The 15,505-nt window shown below is 43.4% G+C and overlaps 1 pseudogene across 1 annotated transcript; it reads left to right on the top strand.

The window, feature by feature from the left end:
• The first annotated feature begins 14,697 nt into the window (after positions 1–14,697).
• Positions 14,698–15,283, top strand: LOC100585336 (annotated as a pseudogene). Its single transcript, XR_004027821.1, has one exon. The product of XR_004027821.1 is annotated as an interferon-induced transmembrane protein 3 pseudogene (transcript).
• The last annotated feature ends 222 nt before the right edge of the window (positions 15,284–15,505 follow it).

Genomic DNA, 15,505 nt, shown 5'->3' with positions numbered 1-15,505 from the left:
TCTAAAAAAGACCGAGATCTTCCAAGGAAGAGGGAATTGTGCCTCCAGACTGCTTTTGGACTCAAGCTGCAACATGGACTCTTTCCTGGGTCTGTAGCGTGCAGGTATGCCCAGCAGATTCTGAATCTGACAGCCTCCACAATCACTTGATTCAATTCCCTAAAATCTCAATCTCTTCTCTCCCTCTCTCTCTCTCTCGTGTGTGTGTGTGTGTGTGTGTGTGTGTGTGTGTGTGTGCATGTCTGTACATATATATGTATAGACACACACATGCTGTAGTTCTCTTTCTCTGGAGAACCATAAAACAAGCATAATATAAAGTCACATTGTGGTGCTGATATAAACTCATCATATATGTCTGTAAGTGCTTTCTGTGGCAGGGCGCGGTGGCTCACGCCTGTAATCCCAGCACTTTGGGAGGCCGAGGCAGGCGGATCACGAGGTCAAGAGATGGAGACCATCCTGGCCAACATGGTGAAACCCCATCTCTACTAAAAATATAAAAAATTAGCCAGGTGTGGTGGCATGCGCCTGTGGTCCCAGCAAGGTAGAGGTAGAGGTTGCAGTGAGCCAAGATCACGCCACTGCACTCCAGCCTGGTGACAGAGCAAGACTCTGTCTCAAAAAAAAAAGTGCTTTCTGTAATGATTGCTGTTACATAGAAAGATAGATGGTGTGACACAAAGCAGGAAGACAAGCGAGGTTCCTGGTGAACGCAGCAGTAAATAGCAGGAGGTGAGGCTCTCCTGGTATAAACATTCCAACCCCCTACTGAAGAAAATTCAGAATGGGTCTTCGATTTTTAAGCAAAGGGGAGATGAGCCCGATAGTCTCAGCCTTGCAGTGGGTAGGTGAGAGCAGAGGAGCCATCTGTCCTGGAAAGTCCATTTGTTTAATAAATCCCACCAGCCATACAAGCAGATCTAATCCTAGTGGCTCTGAAAGCCAGGAGCTTTGGGAAAAGTTACGGCGCTAGCCAGACAGAGCAGTCAGGGGCTGTGATTAGAAGTATAATGATTCCAATGCTGAAAACAATTTTTTCTACAAAGCTTTAAGAAAAAACAAAGATTAGACAATGACTGATAAGATTTAAGGATGGGTGAAAATGTAGCAAATGTACTTAGGCGTATATTTTCTTTAGTAATTTACTTGGTGGGGCTGTCTGCTTTTTAATGTTATCTGTTTTAATAAAGAGATCTCTCCTTTGTAAAGGAAATTATAATTAGGTTGTAAACTAAGTTAATCTTTCAGTTAATCATACCTTTGGGAGATCTGGGTGTTTTAGACTGGAAAGCTCTAATGTAAGAATCGTCACTTACTTAGTGGCCACTACCCTAATCATATGCAAATACTAAGAGGAACTAAACAATCTCTTGAGTGCTGAGCTTACAAACTCAACCCCAATAAAGAGAAAAAAAAAATCAGAGGACCAAAACAGTATTAAAATTTCCACATGCATGTGAACCTCAAATGCAGTACAGAGTCTCCTGACACTGTCAAACATCAATAATTATAACAAAGTGGCATTCTAGGCACCCAATCAATGGTTTTGAACTTTTTCAAGATGACAACTCCCTTATGGTATTTTCAAAACTTTCAGTATCCCCTTAGAGTGGTAGTTGTATTTTAGTATCTGATGCAAAAATAATGAGACAGCATTACTAAGAATTTGGAAGTTATGGAGCAGTGGCTCACACCTGTAATCCCAGCACTTTGGGAGGCTGAGGTGGGCAGATCACTTGAAGCCAGGAGTTGGAGACCAGCTTGGCCAACAGGGCAAAACCCTGTCTCTACTAAAAATACAAAAATTAGCCAGGCATGGTGGCAGGCGCCTGTAGCCCCAGCTATTCTGGAGGCTGAGGCATGAGAATCGCTTGAGCCCAGGAGGTGGAGGTTGCAGTGAGCTGAGATCATGCCACTGCACTCCAGCCTGAGTGACATAGCAAGACCCTGTCTCAAAAAAAAAAATTGGAAGTTATTATTTTAAATGAATGTGTAAAATATTACTCATAAAAACTGTATATATTGAGAATGGTAGTTCACATGTGTATGAGCTCCATGATTTATTTAGTCTAGGTGTGTACATGGATTCATAAGTCCTTTGCATAATTCCTTGGCAGCCTCAGAGCTCTTTAGCCACTGGTTTAGATAATGGGGTGTGAAGCTTCTCAACAACCTAAATGTCTTTAAGGACCCTGCATGTTACAGCAAACGCAAGGTCATCTCTCTGGCTGCCATGGCTAGGCAATGTCTCATACTTTATCATGATTTATCATGACTTATCATGGCCTCCACTGATACCATAGCTTCCTAACTGTCTCACTGCCTCCGCTCACCTCCACTCCTTCTCCCAATTCTAATTCACCCTCCATATTACGGCCAGAGCCACCTTTCTAAACATCTAGATGGGCCCACGCCATTTCCCCACTCAAACCTATTCATGGCTCTTCATCACCAAGAGCAGCCTTCTCAGATTTGAGCACACATCAGACTCCTTTGGAAGACTGTTAAAATGCACATGATGGGGCTCCATTCCCAGAGTTTCTGACTCAGTAAGTGTGGGGTGGAGGCTAACGAGTTGCCTTTCCAACATGTTTGCAGGTGATGGTGGTGGTGCTGGTCCAGGGGCCCCATTTAATAACTACTGCCCTAGGGTATAAAACCCAGACTTCTTAGTATGTATAACGAAGTATGTCCTTCCTGGTCTGGACCCTGACATCTCTCAAATTTTGTCTGCTGCCTGGTTTGCTCTTTACTCCTTATCTACTTGTCAATTTCTACTCCTTTTAAGCTCAAGCCTCATCTCCCTCTCAGAGGGCCCTCCAGGCAAAATTAATTGATTCATCTTTCATGTTCCCATTGACTTGGTTCACATCTTCATCTTGTAGCATGCATCATATCTCTTTGCAATCATTAGCTTACACATGTCTGCCTCACCCACTAGATTGAGGGCTCCATGAAGACAAGGATCTAGTCGTCCATCTTAGCGTTCCCAGCACTAGAACACAGAAGGTGTTTAATAAGCATTTCTGCATACTTTTGAACCAGTACAAATAGCAAACACAAAACTTTTTAAAGACACATTCTCTAGGGCAGTTAGAAACCCTGTACCCTGTTGCCTCACATCCGTAGATTAGATTGTTGGCAGAGTTCAAGACTCAAGAGGTCAAATGCTGCTTACAGCAAAGAAAGTAATATGCTAACACCCTGCAGCTATTTGTGATCCCGATTAAAAAGGACACATGTGACTGGTGAGGTGGCTCACACCTGTAATCCCAGCACTTTGGAAGGCAGAGGCAGGCGGATTGTCTGAGCTCAGGAGTTCGAGACCAGCCTGGGCAACATGGTGAAACTCATCTCTACTAAAAATAGAAAAAATTAGCTGGGTGTGGTGGTGCATGCCTGTAATCCCAGCTACTCAGGAGGCTGAGACACGAGAATCGCTTGAACCTGGGAAGCAGAAGTTGCAGTGCGCGGAGATCGCACCATTGCACCACTCCAGCCTGGGTGACAGAGCAAGATTCTGTCTCAAAAAAAAAAAAAAGGACATGTGTACATATATATATCATGCATGCAAATAAAATTAAGAAACATATGAAATCTTTATTGGCATCTAAGACTAGACTGGTAGCAGACCAAAAACTTGTGTTTGTCTCTGAAATTCTGTATGATTCAATGAAAATCAGAGATAGTTTCACCTTCATCCCAGCAACACAGCACTAAAGCAAGGGCAACAACAATATTTCAGTGATCCTTTCCATAGACCTTTTACAAACCCTGTTGAGGACTTCCCAACAACACAATAACTGGAGGATGGCCATGAGAGATGGTGGCAGGGGGTTAAATGTTTGAGATTGTGCATGGTCCAAGAGGTAAAGAGAAAAAATAGAGCTTATAAGAACATTCAATGTGGCTGCAAATACAAAGTGGATGATATGTGTACCGGGGTCTCAAGACTATTTGTACAGTTGCCTCTGGAGAGATAGCTGCACAATTAGAAAGAAGCACCTTCCAAGGTAAACAATGCTGTGTTATGTATACAGAGTCTATTATTCTATTACTGGCTCCTACATGAGGCATATTCTGGTTAATCACACACTGACTAGTAGAAGAGTTTGCATTATAGTTCCAAGGATCAGTCTTAGGATACCTGATCTCTAACTGCCATAACCTGTCAGTTCTCATTCCCTCTCTCCCTTCCTTCCTCCCTCCTTTCCTCCCTTCTCTCTCTCTTCCTTCCTTCTGACTCCTCTGCCTTCATATATTCAAGTAATTTTTTAAATGTATGTATCTACACACATCCTCCATTCTTCAATTACTTCTCATGACTTTCATAAATTAGTTTGTTAAATGATACTTCCTCATACTCTGATAATAGCTACCAAATCTTGCTCAACTTTTAACGATCTGTCATCAGATCCTGTTCATCAGAACATATTCAACTTTAAAAAATGTTCTTTCAATATTTTGTTCATTCATTTATTCAGTAATTAAGTGTCATAGGTACTGTGACACAGCAGTGAACAAAATAAATATGAATCGTGACCTCATAGCCTTGTGGGGAGAACAGTAGGTAAATGATACGGTTTGGCTCTGTGTCCCTACCCAGATCTCATCTTGAATTGTACTCCCATAATTCCCATGTGTTGTGGGAGGGACCCAGTGGGAGATAATTTGAATCGTGGGCGTGGTTTCTCCCATACTGTTCTCGTGGTAGTGAATAAGCCTCACAAGATCTGATGGTTTTATCAGGGGTTTCCGCTTTTGCATCTCTCTCACTTTCTCTTGCCACCACCATGTGAGAAGTGCCTTTCAACTCCTACCATGATTCTTAGGCCTCCCAAGCCATGTGGAATTGTAAGCCCAGTTAAACCTCTTTCTTCTTCCCAGTCTCGGGTATGTCTTTATCAGTAGCATGAAAACAGACTAACACAGTAAACAAGTAATCTCACAAGTAAATACATAATTACCAAGTACCAGTACCTGGAAAGAAAAGTCTTTCCTATGAGATACTGAGTGTGGGATCTAATCCGAATGAAGGAAATATGGAAAATTTCATCACTGACCCCAATTCTTCACCCTTCCCTGTATCCAAGCCGTTTGCCATGTGACGTTGCAGCCCCTCCCACAAAAGGGGTAGTGTCCTTACTTTCTAACTCTGGCTTTGGCCTTTTGACTTGATTTGACCAATAGGAGAAGGCAAAAGTGATGTTGTGCCAGTCTTGAGCCTAGGTCTCAACAGTCCAAATGCATTTATCCCTGGCTATTGTGCTTCTGCCATTGCCATGAGAAGGACATGTCCAGGTGATAGGATTTGGATCTGTGTCACCACCAAATCTCACGTCAAATTGTAATCTCCAGTGTTGGAGGTGGGGCCTGGTGGGAGGTGATTGGATCATGGTGGTGGATTTCTCATGAATGGTTTAGCACCATCCTCTTGGTACTGTCCTCTCAATCATGAGTACATTTTTGTGAGATCTGGTCATTTAAAAGTGTGTGGCACCTCCCGCTTCTCTCTCTCTTGCTGCTCAGGCCATGTGACACGCTGGCTCACCCTTCACCTTCTGCCATGATTGAGGTTTCCTGTGGCCTCCCTAGTAGCCAAGCAGATACCAATGTTATGCTTCTTGTACAGCCTGCAGAACTGTGAGCCGATTAAACCTCTTTTCTTTGTAAATTACCCAGTCGCAGGTATTTCTTTACAGCAATGCAGGAATGACCTAATACACCAGATTAGCCTGTTGGTCTTAACGGGAGGATGAGAGACACATAGAACTGACCTGTCCCTGCTAATGTACTCTAGCCAATCCTGGGTTAAAGCGCCTGTAGTCCCATCTACTCTAGAGGCTGAGGTGGGAGGATTGCTTGAGCCCAGGAGTTTAAGTCTAGCTTGTGCAATATAGTGGGATCTGTCTCAGAAAAAAAAAAAAAAAAAGCAGAGTGTCCAGCCATTTCAAAGGCACATGTGTGAAACAGGCTTAAATGCAAGAACTCCAATAATGCATGTTTTGAGCTACTGAGTTTTTGTTTTGTTTTTTTTTTTTTTGAGATGGAGTCTCGCTCTGTCGCCCAGGCTGGAGTGCAGTGGCACAATCTCGGCTCACTGCAAGCTCCGCCTCCTGGGTTCACGCCATTCTCCTGCCTCAGCCTCTCCGAGTAGCTGGGACTACAGGCGCCTGCCACCACGCCCGGCTAATTTTTTGTATTTTTAGTAGAGACGGGGTTTCACCATGGTCTCAATCTCCTGACCTCGTGATCCGCCCACCTCGGCCTCCCAAAGTGCTGGGATTACAAGCGTAAGCCACCGCGCCTGGCCAGAGCTACTGAGTTTTGGCATAGTTTGTTACACAGCAATAGCTAACTGATACAAGATACTAAGGAGTTCTTCTACAAGAAGGTGACATTTGGGCTGAGACTTAAATGTTAAATAGGTATCAGATGAAGAATGCAGGGCAGAGTGTCTTGATGAAGGGAGAGGCATGTATGAAAGACTTCAGGTGAGAAAGAGCTTGGTGCACTCAAATAACTGGAAGAAACTCTGTGGTTTGGAGAAGGGAATGAGCTGACGCCAGAGAGGAAGCAGGGCTGGATCATGTGTGGTTTCTCATATAGTCGTCTTAGAGATTTTAAGATTAAGTTTCAAAAATTAAACTCAGAAGAGAGCTATTTATGATCAAAAACATAAAATCAAAGGATTGTTGTCTTCATTATTATTAATCTAGAACTGTGCTGTCTGGCCAGGTGTAGTGGCTCATGCCTGTAATCCCAGCACTTTGGGAGGCTAAGGCGGGCAGATCATGAGGTCAGGAGATCGAGACCTTCCTGGCTAACATGGTGAAACCCCATCTCTACTAAAAATAACAAAAAATTAGCTGGGTGTGATGACACATGCCTGTAGTCCCAGCTACTCGGGAGGCTGAGGCAGGAGAATCGCTTAAACCTGGGAGGCAGAGATTGTGGTGAGCCGAGACCGCGCCACTGTACTCCAGCCTGGGCGACAGAGCAAGACTTTGTCTCAAAAAAAAAGAACTGTGCTGTCCAGTAGGGTGGCCATTAGCCACTATGGCTACCCAAGCTTAAATAAGTTTAAATTATTATTATTATTATTATTATTTTTGAGATGGAGTCTCACTCTGTTGCCCAGGCTGGAGTATAGTGGCATCATCTCAGCTCACTGCAACCTCCGCCTGCCAGGTTCAAGTGATTCTCCTGGCTCAGCCTCCTGCGTAGCTGGGATTACAGGCGCCCACCACCACGCCTGGCTAATTTTTGTATTTTTAGTAGAGATAGGGTTTCACCATATTGGCCAGGCTGGTCTCGAACTCCTGACCTCAGACGGTCCACCGCCTTGGCCTCCCAAAGTGCTAGGATTACGAGTGTGAGCCACTGTGCCCGGCAATTAAAATTAAATAAGATAAAAAATTCAGTTCCTCACTTACACTAGCCTCATTTCAAATGCTCAGTAGCCCCATGTGGCTAGTGGCCACTATATTGGCAAAGCAAATATAGAATATTTTCATTATCACAGAAAGTTTTATTGGAGAGGGCATTCGTTTCTTATTGCTGCAGCATGAATTACTACAAAGTTAGCAGCTTAAAGCAACATAAATGTATTATCTCGTAGTTTCCCTAGGTCAGGAATTTGGGTGCGGATTAGCGAGGCCCTCCACTCAGGGTCTCAGCAGGCTGAAATCAAGGTGTGAACTGGGATCTCCTCTGAGGCTCGGGGTCCTCTTCCAAGCTTAGTACTTGTTGGCAGAATTCATATCCTTGCATCTGTGTGACCAAGGGACAGCTTAATGCTCCCAGAGACCACTCTCAGGTCCTTACCATGTGACCTCTTCTTCTCACAACATCAAAGCTTGCTTCTTTCTTCCAGAGGCCAGCAGCATATATTCTCTGACCTTCAGTTTCTTTTAAAGGGCTTGTCTGATTCGATCAGGCCCACCCAGGATAGGGCTCCCTTTTGATTAACTCCAAGTCAACGGATGAGTAGCCTCGTCAAGGGAGTGACATCTCACCACATTCTCTGATCCTGCCACGCTCAAGGGGAGGGGGTATATCCACCAGTGGGGCAGGGAATCTTGGGGGCCATCTAACATTCTGCCTACCTTAGACATCAGTGATCTAGAAAGTAGAGAAAGGTTAACTAAATGAATCAACCGGGAAGGCAAGTAGTGGGAGAATTTAGAATGATTAGTACAGGCTTAGAGTACAGGGGTAATTGCCATTCAAATAATCTCTACATGACCGAGGTCTGTAACAGCATTCTTGTAATTGAAGGCTAGCTTCAGCTAGGATCAAGGTTTATCTACAGTAGTTTCACTCTTAAAGCAGCTGTAACCAGTACCCTGCACGCTGCCATGGGGAACATAAATAGGTCCCCTAAAAGCAAGCACAAATAGAAATTACCTTCAGGGCTGACATGCCTACATTCTATTTCCTTGCTGTTACTAACCTCCTGGAGTTTCTGACCTTATACTAGTCTTGATCTCCAAAACCCAATTGCTGCTTCTCAGATTAACTGATTTACTGGCTTGACACACCGTGGCTTTGGCCCGAACTCCCTGGCTTCCAGACCCTTGGCCCTCCTGACTGCAAACAACTGTGGAGCTTCCACCCTTGGCCGGATACTCCTGGGCACAGTCCTCATGCCTCTCAATCCCTGTTTGCCTGCTCCTGTGACTTGGGGTTCAGGGAAGGAGAGAGTCTGAAGCACTGATTTTCAGGGGGAGGTGAGCTGGTAAAAAAAATCATTTATACCATTAGACTTAGTCTTCCTGAATGTAAACTTCAACCCCTGATTATAAGGACTCTGTAAGGCTAATTATTAATTTTAAAGAAGTGCTAATTAGAAATCATGCAATGAATATATTTATCATTTTGATAAAGTTATATCTACATAATTTAAAATTTTACAAAGAAACTCTTCATTAAGTGTTGCACGACATTATTTTAAGAAATTCTATTTCAAAGCTCTACCTGATTCTGAAATGGCCTCTATAGTAGCACTTTCTTTTTTTAAAAAAAATGGTTCTTTCTCACAAGTGAAGAATAAGTGTTTGCATTCTAACTATAATCAGTATTTCAACCGAGTGGAGATATTTTAGTGCCTTCGGTGGGCATTTATCTTCTTGCTATCAGCACAATAGAACAAAAATGTACCCATATTAGCATTAATAATAAAACCAAGTCCATTATGCAGACTTTCTTGTCAGTTAAATTCGTTGCAGGCACAGTTTTGGATTCAATTTCATTCATTTGGAAGTACTTTTGCTGTCAAGCAAATTTTTGTTTTATCATTTTAATTTTGGAGGTTTTTTTGCTCTCCTGTGTCTAAATCACCTTTTTAGAGGTTGGAAAATGGTTCTTCCCCACTGATATAGGAAGGAATTGATTTGGCAAACTTAGATATTTTCCCTGCGATGTGAATAGAGTTAATTTTAACAGAGCTGTTTCATTTTAACAGCCTCAACTTGCACAGTGTGTGTCATGCCAAACAGCTTTGTGTATCATCATCGACTGATGTCAGCACAGTTCTAGAAATAGTATTTGATAGTTAACAGCTGCCACAGAGCCAGAAGGGGAACACGAGACATTGTGTTTCAGGAGGGTTCACGAAAACTCGTGGCTATTGTTTTTATTTATTTATTTAATTTCTTGACAACGAAAGAAGAGCTTAAAATACCAAGTGTAGGCTTTTAAAAAGAGACTAATATTCCTCAGTAGGTCAAGTGACTCCTAGAACCTTGATATCATAGGCAATATAAATATTGTGTTCTGAACTACATATTTGACTAATTTAATATAGCTTTTACTCATTTTACAATTATGTATTTGGTCAACAGGTATAGAGCAAAGGTTTGCCTTTAGACCAAATAGATGGTGAAACCATGTCTTTTGTTTGTTTGTTTTTTTGAGACGAAGTCTCTCTCTGTCACCCAGGCTGGAGTACAGTGGCGTGATCTCAGCTCACTGCAACCTCTGCCCCCCGGGTGCAATTCTTGTGCCTCACCCTCCCAAGTAGCTGGGATTACAGACATGCACCACCACCCCTGGCTAATTTTTGTATTTTTAGTAGAGACAGGGTTTTGCCATGTTGGCCAGGCTGATCTCGAACTCCTGACCTCAAGTGATCCTCCTGCGTTGGCCTCCCAAAGTGGTGGGGTTATAGGCATGAGCCACCATCCCTGGCCATTTTGTTTTGTTTTGTTTGTTTGTTTGTTTGAGATGAGTCTCACTCTGCAGCCCAGGCTAGAGTGCAGTGGCACAATCATGGCTCATTGCAGCCTCAACCTCTCTGGCTCAAGGGATCCTCCCATCTCAGCCTCCTGAGTAGCTGAGACCACAGGCCGGCACCACTATGCCTAGCTAATTATTTTTATTTTTTGGTAGAGATGAGGTCTCACTGTGTTGTCCAGGCTGGTCTTGAACTCAAGAGATCCCACCACCTTGGCCTCCCAAAGTGCTGGGATTATGGGCATGAGCTATCACACCCAGCAAAAACTTTTCTTTAAAAAGCCAGATAGTAAATATCGTAGGCTTTGTGGGCCATTTACAATCTCCATTGCAATTATTCAGTTCTGCTGTGGCAGGACTAAAATAGCCATAGACAATATGTAAATACATGGGTGTGGCTGTGTTCCAATAAAACTTTATTTACAAAACAGATGGTGGGCCAGATTTGGCCACAGGCCATACTTTCCCCACTGTTGCTTTGGATCATAAGTGGCAGATGCCACATATTTCCATGCAGCATGTCATAAAGGTGAAAGGTACTGACACACTCTTATAAGCTTGTGAATCAACTTCCACGTGTGCTCCCTGTGGAAACGCAGGCGGCCCTTTAATGGCCACAGAGGGGCACTTAATTATATACATTTATGTGCTCTACAACCACTCTAATAATGGTATGAGAGTAACTGAGCAATAGATAAGCTTTTATGAACTGAGAGGATAAAGATCATGATCTCTGGTGTACAATGAACCTGATTTTTCTTCCCTTTCTTATTTTATTTAAGTTAATATCACCCTTAAAGTTTGAATTATCCTGCAAGAATGCAGGTTCATTAACTCCCGTTCAGCTTGTGCATCGTCTTAATGGGACATATTTTGTAATGATGTGAATCTCAAAACAGTCCTGGGTTCCAGAGGACCTAAATGTTTCATTGAAGTCGTTACGAGCATTGCATACTAGGAGGGAAAGAGATTTTATTATTTAAAGATAACTTGCACAGAGAAAAAAAAAACAATCCTAGGAAGAAAAGTTGAAGCATAGCCTGAAAAATAAAATAATTTTAAAAATCAAAGAACATGCCGGTTGTAAAATGCTATTGAGACAGCCTTTCTCTGGCCACTCCGTGCCCCCTCTCAACCATGAATTTATTACCATGAAAAGTGCCAATCTGATGGTATACAAAGGTGGGGGGAAAATGTAAGAACAATGCCTTACATTTTCTACATTTTTTGCATTCATGTATCACACTTGATACATTTTTCTTGGAGATGCCATTTTAACCCCCGGCATCTCAAAGGCAAAGTGATGGTCTCACACCTGGGAATGCTTGCTTAAGTAGGATCTCATCCATTGACAACTTCCTAAAAGGTGATCACTTTTTCCAAACATGCCTCTTGCTCTATGCTACATTTTCTTTTAACAGTCTTTTTTTGTTTTTAATTTTTTGTTTGTTTTACAACAATTTTTTTTTTTACGTCTTTCCTTCTCTTAATGTTACTACTGGGGCTCAGAAACCGATACCCTAAAATATGGTGGTCTGACATACTGAACTGAAGAAGCCTCAAGGTCTCTCTGAACTTCTCCACCCCATTGTCTCTCTCAAAACCTTTATCTGCCTAAGATCTAGACCCACCAAAAGGAACCATTGTTCCTTCTTCTCCTCCCTGTAAGACCAAGAAGGTAACCACACCTGAGCAGACCCTTTCACAAGAAAATGAACAAGTTAATATCTGTTCCCTGATCCATTCATTCTTCCTAATAATCCCCTCGACAGAGTTCCTCTTCACTCCCTTCCCATAACCTGTCTAGCCAGGATGGCATATAAGCTTCGAAACCCCATTGCGGGGTGGATGGTCACTGCGTGGCTCTCTGTGTGTATGTGTTAAATAAATTGTCTGCCTTTTGTCCCATTAAACTGCCTTTTGTGAGTTGATTTTTCAAGCGAACCTTCAGAGGGTGAAGAGGAAGCTCTCCTTTGACCCTATATTGCTGTAATCTCTTGACTGTCTTGTCTGTCCTTGTTTCTCCTATTTGTTACTTTCTGGAGATGGAAAAGTCAGCCATTTGTCTAATGGAGTTCAGAATGATTTTAATACTGTAGCCTCTCTTTTTAGATTGGTCTGTTACTGCCTTCAGTAACTACGCCGCATAACACCATAGTGTTGCATCATGCTAAATGTTATAATGCCATCTTTTTCTTTAAGGGGTTATTCTCATAGCAATTTAAGTTGAATAAGTAAATCATTGTACTCTTAAGTTATTCCTATCGGTGTGCATAATTTATAAAAACTAGGCCTGCTATTGTGTTATTCATTTTCCTAATTGGGTTAGGTCCATCTGTAGATCTCTTTGGCTCTCAGTTATCTGGTTTACCCTCACGCCATCATGAATAAACATCACTGGTCTCAATATTGATTGCTAGAATATCTCAGCCCTAATTTCATCATCACACTCTTTAAATGGCATGGAAGTGTTTTTACGGGCACTCTTTTCTCTCCCAAACCCCCCATTTCATCCTCTGGAATCCCTATAAAATGCTAAGTAAATTTCCTAACATATTCCAGCCTTTACCAAATGTTCCCCCTGCTTCCTAATTATAACTGAAGCCTGCTCTCCCTTGAGGACGTGCAGGGAGCTGGAGCTGGGGTGAGGGCAAGAAGAGCTCCATATTCTCTTATCTTCTCATTGCGTGGCCAAACCATCTTTTTTTTTTTTTTTCTGATACGGAGTCTTGCTCTGTCACCCAGGCTGGAGTGCAGTGGCACGATCTTGGCTCACTGCCAGCTCCGCCTCCTGGGTTCAAGTGATTCTCCTGCCTCAGCCTCCCAAGTAGCTGGGATTACAGGTGCCTGCCATGGTGCCCAGCTAATTTTTTTGTATTTTTAGAGCAGACGGGATTTCACTATGTTGGTCAGGATGGTCTTGAACTCCTGACCTCGTGATCCACCCGCCTCAGCCTCCCAAAGTGCTGGGATTATAGGTGTGAGCCACCACACCTGGCCAAACCATCAGTTTTTACCTTCACATGAATGTCTCTTTCTCTTCAGCCTCACACCATCCAACTACGTAGCATCTTACAGCTCTTCATGGTGTCATCTGCTGGGACAGAGGCTAACATGGTAGAAGGACTTCATAAATAGCCAAGGAATCTTGCCTGTAATCCCAGCACTTTGGGAGGCCAAGGCAGGCAGATCATGAGATCAGGAGTTCGAGACCAGCCTGGCCAACATGGTGAAACTCCGTCTCTACTAAAAATACAAAAATTAGCCAGGTGTGGTAGCACACGCTTGTAATCCCAACTACTCCGGAGGCTGAGGCAGGAGAATTGCTTGAACCCAGGAGGCAGAGGTTGCAGTGAGCCGGGATCGTGCCACTCCACTCCAGCCTGGATAACAAGAGTGAAACTCTGTCTCAAAAATAAATAAATAAAATAAAATAGTCAAGGAATTAATGAAATAATGCATATAATTCCTGCTCATTTTCTGTATTCATCAAAAATGGCTCAGCCTTCCCCTCTCTGACAGGTCCCTGAGTCATTTCCAGGGTCTTTGAACTTGTTTAAATCCTTGCGTCACTCTTTTTTTCACACCTATGTTCCAGTGGCTGTTGCCTCCTCATTCATGAGTGTACCAAGTTCCACGTCATCTATAGCACTATACTCACTCAAAAATCTTAAAATTCTTGAAGTTCATTCCCAATAAGTCTCTGTCTTTACTGTTCTGCCTATTAAACTATCTATCTATCTATCTCAGTGTTTCTCTGAATTTTGGTATCCACAAACAACTTTATGGCTATTTAGAACATGTGGATTTTCCATTGTAGATAAATTGGCTTTTAAAAGATTATTGAAACCGCATGAGTTCCTTTGTTCTGTTGAGGCAGAAATTGGCAGGCAGGGGATTTATTTGAGGAGTGCGTTTGAGATTAACATCTATAGGAGAAAGGGAAAGAAGGAAGGTTGGGAAGAGGGAGAATTAAGCTGCAGTGTAGTCACTGCAAGGCCTCAGTGTCACAGGCAGCTCCTTCAGCACTGGTCTGAACTGGGGCACTGGGATTGAGCTTCCATACAATGGCAACTGGTCATTGGTTGCAGGCTATCCTGGAAAGGGAGTATGTCCTTGGACAAGAAAGCTTTCTTCAGCCTAGGCTATTCCCAAAAAGGATTGACAGCTGAGAGCTGTCTGCCTACAACCTTCCCAGCACCTGGGGCAAAGATATCTTAAAGCTGGGGATCTGGGCAATGTAGTCCAACATCGACAGCGGACACTCACTCAGGCTCAGGAGGCACATTGTTCATCATCTGCTGTGCTCTGTGGATACAGCAGGGCTGGGTCAGCCTTTAGACTTTCATCTGACTAGCCCAGCCTTTTCCTTGTTGTGATTATAGGTAGTGACCCATTAATACTGAGTGCAGAGAACCATCCCCGTAACTCGACCACCGCTGGTCTTCGCTGGACACCATGAACCACACTGTCCAAACCTTCTTCTCTCCTGTCAACAGCGGCCAGCCCCTCAATTATGAGATGCTCAAGGAGGAGCACGAGGTGGCTGTGCTGGGGGCACCCCACAACCCTGCTTCCCCGATGCCCACCGTGGTCCACATCCGCAGCAAGACCTCCGTGCCCGACCATGTCGTCTGGTCCCTGTTCAACACCCTCTTCATGAACCCCTGCTGCCTGGGCTTCATAGCATTCACCTACTCCGTGAAGTCTAGGGACAGGAAGATGGTTGGTGACGTGACCGGGGCCCAGGCCTATGCCTCCACTGCCAAGTGCCTGAACATCTGGGCCCTGATTCTGGGCATCCTCATGACCATTCTGCTCATCGTCATCCCAGTATTGATCTTCCAGGCCTATCGATAGATCAGGAGGCATCATTGAGGCCAGGAGCTCTGCCCATGACCTGTATCCCACATATCCACCTTTCATTGCTCACCCTGCCCCCGGAGCCGAGTCCTGTATCAGCCCTTTATCCTCACACACTTTTCTACAATGGCATTCAATAAAGTGCACGTGTTTCTGGTAAAAAAAAAAAAAAAAAAAAAAATATAGTGCAAATATTTGCCAGTCTACATCAGGGCTCATGGAGTGCCTTATCTGCCCAAATATAAGACAATTATGTACATAAGACAGTAGCTCCATGAAAAAATACAAAACAAAAGCCTTTTGGGCAATTTTAATATATATGCATACGATATGGTTTGGCTCTGTGTCCCCACCCAAATCTCATCTTGTAAGTCCCATAATTCCCACCTGTTGTGGGAGGGGC

Source organism: Nomascus leucogenys, chromosome 22a (genome assembly GCF_006542625.1).
Source record: "Nomascus leucogenys isolate Asia chromosome 22a, Asia_NLE_v1, whole genome shotgun sequence".
NCBI lineage: Eukaryota > Metazoa > Chordata > Mammalia > Primates > Hylobatidae > Nomascus > Nomascus leucogenys.
The sequence above is the reverse complement of the archived record's forward strand: the minus strand, read 5'-3'. Positions and strand labels throughout refer to the sequence as shown.